Below are 5000 nucleotides of genomic sequence, written 5' to 3'. Positions count from 1 at the left end.
TTTCTAAACTTAAATAATATAATAATAATAATAATAATAATAATAATAATGTAATAATAATATTAATAATATCATAATAATATAATAATGTAATAATAATAATTATAATATAATAATAATAATAATATAATAATTATAATAATAATATAATAATATTAATAATAATATAATAATTATAATAATAATTATAATAATATTAATAATAGTAATATAATAATAATAATAATAATAATAATAATAATAATATATTAATAATATAATAATATTAATAATAATAATAATATAATAATAATAGTAATAATAATAATAATAATAATTATTATTATTATTATTATTATTATTATAACTATTATATAGTCTTTGGACTTGTGGGGGAAAGCGGAGCACCCGGAGGAAACCCACGCAAACACAGGGAGAACATGCAAACTCCACAGAGAAATGCCAACTGACCCAGCTGAGGCTCGAACCAGCGACCTTCTTGCTGTAAGGTTAACGTGCTAACCCCTGTGCCACCGCGTCGCCAAAAATACTAATTTAGTAATTCAAATAATAGATAATACAAATATACATTTGACCCCCCTATAAGGGATTATACCATTGTGAATGCATAATCTCTGCAATCAGTCAAAGCCGATAGACACAGCGTTGCCAATTTAGTGACTTTGTTGCAATATTTTGCAACTTTTCAGACCAACTGGCGACAAATTAAAAAAATCTACTAGCAACAAATCTAGCGGCTTTTTTGCATGTTACTGGAGATTTTTATTGACTTTCATGTCCGTACTGCACCGTTCCTACTCTTCTCCACACGCATACATAAAGCATAGTGCAAATATAAATATCCCTTTATTACTCACAGGATGTTATGCAAACAGAAACGGTTGGACGTGATGACGTCAGTAATATGCAAATTGATGTATGATGTAATCTAGCGATATTTAGCCACTTTTCAGGCAGAGCTTTTCAACACTTAGCGACACTTTTCTTGTAAAAAAGGGTGTTGGTTTCTACATATAGCCAGATAGTAACATAATAGATGCATAGTTTGTATAGTCTGACCTACAGTAACCTCTGAAATAGCCAATCATGGGATATTGTAGGTCAGAATACACAAAATATCCTGAAAAAGATTGAAAAATTAAATACAGTATGTTTTAATATTAAAATAAACACCATTAAATTTGATTCACTGTAGCATGTTTTACATACAATAACATTTCTGAATAAAAAGATGACCCCCCTGATCGTCAATGTGTAATTCGCACCCTGTTTATAGGCTTTCTATACATTTTGCTTGCTAAAAAAAGTCAGAATTGTAAAAAGTGAGACAAACGGCCCCAAAGAGCGTTCAGTATTACTTTATCCCACAGTGGAAAACAGGTTTGATAGTCGCATGACTCTTTCTATCAACACAACCGTCTTAAATATTTGCTCTTGCTGTGTGTCGACATGGGAAATGTTGTTTTATTATGAGCGAATGTGCAATCTCTCTGTTCGGTGTCTGTCTGCGTCCCTCTGGTGTGTTTGTATGACAGTGGCCACAACTCACAACAGCTAAACACTTCTGCTGAAGCAAGCCAGTCCAGTCCTTTTGAAAATACTTTTCATCCTCCGTTTCTTCCCTCCGAGTCCAAAATCTGGGACTGAACTAAGTCAAATAAATTGTGACATGGGCGGCATGGTGGCTTAGTGGTTAGCAACACAGCAAGAAGGTTGCTGGTTTGAGCCCTAGCTGGGCCAGTTGGCATTTCTGTGTGGAGTTTGCATGTTCTCCCCATGTCGGTGTGGGTTTCCTCTGGGTGCTTCGGTTTCCCCCAATATCCAAACACATGAACTACAGGTGAATTGAATAAACTAAATTGGCCGTAGTGTATGAGTGTGTGTGAGAGATTGTGAGAGTGTATGGCTGTTTCCCAGTCCTGGGTTGCGACTGGAAGGGCATTCGCTGTGTAAAACATATGCCCAAATAGTTGGTGGTTCATTCCGCTGTGGTGACCCTTGATAAGTCAGACTGATAATCAAACTTACGTGGCCCACATATCAATTTTTAAGATTTGGGCTAAATACTACACACACACACACACACACACACACACAAAATAACAACAATATCTCCAATTTTTTTACAGTAATTTTTTGTCATTTCAAAATATATTCAAAACTTAATAAAATGTCTGACATCTGGCGCAAACCTTGTGTGCCGCCTTAAATACAGTGCCAAACTCCGGAAATGTTTGGCCCACATGCTGTATGCCAGTGCCGAATGAATGTCTGTTGTGCCAGCTTTATGTCAAATCTGGGCCAGAATTCTTCGCTACACTGTAGAAAAAAAACAAAAACAAAAAAAAAAACAGTAATTTCTTGTTTTTACTGTTATTTTATAGATTTTAACTGTAATTGTACAGGTTATTACTGCCATTTTACTAATTATTACTGCAATTACACCGATTATTACTGTCATTTGACTAATTATTACTGTAAAAAATCATTTATTAATGTTATTATACAGATAATTAGTGTGATTATAAGGATTATTACTGCAATTATACAGATTAATTAATGTGATTATATGATTTTATTATTGGACTGAATTTTTTGTTTCCCTATTTTACACAGGAATAATCAGTAAATATTAATGCAAAATTACGTGTTACTCGCGCACTAATGTTTTTTTACTAAGCGGAAATTCAAACCGTTTCCCTGATGACATTTGACGGTCGCCAAATCAGTGAAATAAAGACCGAATTATCAAATAATACCTGCCGTGAGTATAACCGCATTCACCATCGGGAGGCGCTATAATCACTCTTGTAGGAGAAGTTTGCTTTCACCATCCAAAATAATAGAAGTTATCCAACATGTGCTCCGGATAGCTCCGCCCCTTCCGCTACATAAGCAAACCTGCAGTCATTGAGTGCGTGAAGTGTCCATCATTACACACTGCATTTTATCGGCTGAATGAGTGCATCATCCGGGTAATTAAAGTGCACTTATTATTTTTAGAGTTTTCAGTGTGAACACACTACTTACACTATTTATACTACAAAATGGCACAGAATAGTGCATAAGTATGCGGTTTGGGACGCAGCTAATGCAAAATAATGGAAAATACAAACAATTACCTGTAAAATAACCTTTATTTTTTAAAGTGTGCCTGGGTATAGTCTTTCTAATACAAGCTATATTCTGCAATCTCAGAATTGTAAGATGATATGTCAAAATTGCTTAAAAAAAAGTCAAAATTGTAAGATCGTCAATAAACTTGCAAATTAAAAACAACAAAAAAAAGTCTGAATGTGTCAAAAGAGCCCCGATAACCTTCAGATGTTTCTCTTCCACACAACTTTCTTTCAATATTTGCTCCTGCCCTGCATCGACATGGGAAAAGTCCGTTTTATTATGAGCGAATCTCAGTGTTTGGGTGTCCGTCTGCATCCCTATGGTCTGTTTGTGTGACAGTGGCCACAACTCACAACCGCTAAACCCTTTCACACATCTCCCTCCATCGTTCAACAGCCAGAAACTCATCCCTTTCTCTGCCCTTTTTTTATCTACTTCTCATCCCTCCTGTTTCCTCCCTCCGAGTCCCAAATCCGCAGCAGCATTAGTCGAAGCAGATTGAATCTAAACCCACAGCCCACCTCAAGGAGAGCCGAGTCCAATGACAAACAAGGAAGTTTGGAAAAGACTGAAAATGGAGTTTGTCGACGGCGGCGCCTCGAAAAAAGGTCAAGATTTGCTGTTTGGAAGCCCAGCTCAAACATAAATGCTCTGTAATGCCGGTTCGGGTGATTGCTTTACTCTCTAGACAATGTCAATTTTTGTGGAAGGAGTCGCAGATTAAGTCGCCGGCGTGTCAAGGGCCCTCGTGGGCGCCGGTGTCTAGTCTGGGAAACAGGTCCTAAAGCCCAGGCCTATTACCGCAGCCACCCACAGGACAGATGTTTAAAGCTTAGGGGCGCAATAGAGAATAATAGCACATTACATTCTTAATGTCTCCGCTGATGCCGCCGCGGAAAGTCTCTGGTGGTCCAAACACCTTCATCCCTCGTATTTTCCTTCAGATTTGTCTCCTCACGCCACTTGAGCGATGAAATCCTACCCCGGAGCAAAGCGCCACACACACGCGCACCATTCATCATTCGCTGACCCGCGCGGGTGAACGGGAGGATCCGCCGGGCTAATGAACTCATTAAAATGTGTGCGCGCGTGTCCGTGAGTGGGTGCGGGGGCGAGCGCGCGTGCTTGTCTGCTCGCTGTGTGTGTGTTTTTTATGTATACGTTTGTGTAATAAGGTAACGTGAGAAAAATGATGTAAAATCCTACCTCACAGGTCAGCTCACGCACTTTCAGCTTCGCGCATACAACAACAACTCATCAGCTCACTGTGCGTGTGTGTGTGATTGTGTAGGTCTATATGTTTGTGTAACAAGGAAACATGGAAAAAAAATATGTACAACCATACCTTACAGTCAGGGGGCGATTTAACCAGTAAGCAGCAGCTCAATAAATATCTAGAAGTATAAATTATATCTATAAACTACACTGTAAAAACAAAATCTGTAATTTTATGGTTTATTATTATTTATTTTACTGTAAATTTCTGTAATTTAATATCCGTTATATTACTGTAAATTGCTGTAGTTTAATGTCCGTTATTTTACAATATATTTCTGTAATTTAATGTCTGTTATTTTACGGTAAATTTCTGTGATTTAATGTCTGTTATTTGACGGTAAATTTCTGAAAATTAATAGCCGTTATTTCACGATAAATTTCTGTAATTTAATGTCAGTTATTTTACAGTAAATTTCTGTAATTTAATAGGCGTTATTTAGCGATAAATTTCAGTAATTTAATCTCAGTTATTTTATGGTAAATTTTTGTAATTGAATGTTCACTATTTTACAGTAAACTTCTGTAATTTAATGTCCGTTATTAATGTTCATTATTTTAAGGTAAATTTCTGTCATTTAATATCTGTTATTTCACTGTAAATT

At 36.3% G+C, this 5000-nt stretch overlaps 1 protein-coding gene across 8 annotated transcripts in view; it reads right to left on the bottom strand.

Moving 5' to 3' along the window:
* Positions 1–5000, bottom strand: part of LOC147830940 (uncharacterized) — a 211534-nt gene that overhangs the window by 48627 nt on the left and 157907 nt on the right. For 3 of the 8 annotated variants that reach the window (XR_015526737.1, XR_015526733.1, XR_015526734.1), the window contains one exon: positions 2193–2319. The exons of the other annotated variants lie outside the window; for them this stretch is intronic. The gene's annotated coding sequence lies outside the window, so the exon portion shown is untranslated. The remainder of the gene's footprint in view (positions 1–2192; positions 2320–5000) is intronic. 8 annotated transcript variants of the gene reach the window in all.

The sequence above is a fragment of the Danio rerio genome, chromosome 25, assembly GCF_052040795.2.
Source record: "Danio rerio strain M-AB ecotype USA chromosome 25, GRCz13ab, whole genome shotgun sequence".
Classification (NCBI taxonomy): domain Eukaryota; kingdom Metazoa; phylum Chordata; class Actinopteri; order Cypriniformes; family Danionidae; genus Danio; species Danio rerio.
This window is presented reverse-complemented; position numbering and strand designations above follow the sequence as displayed.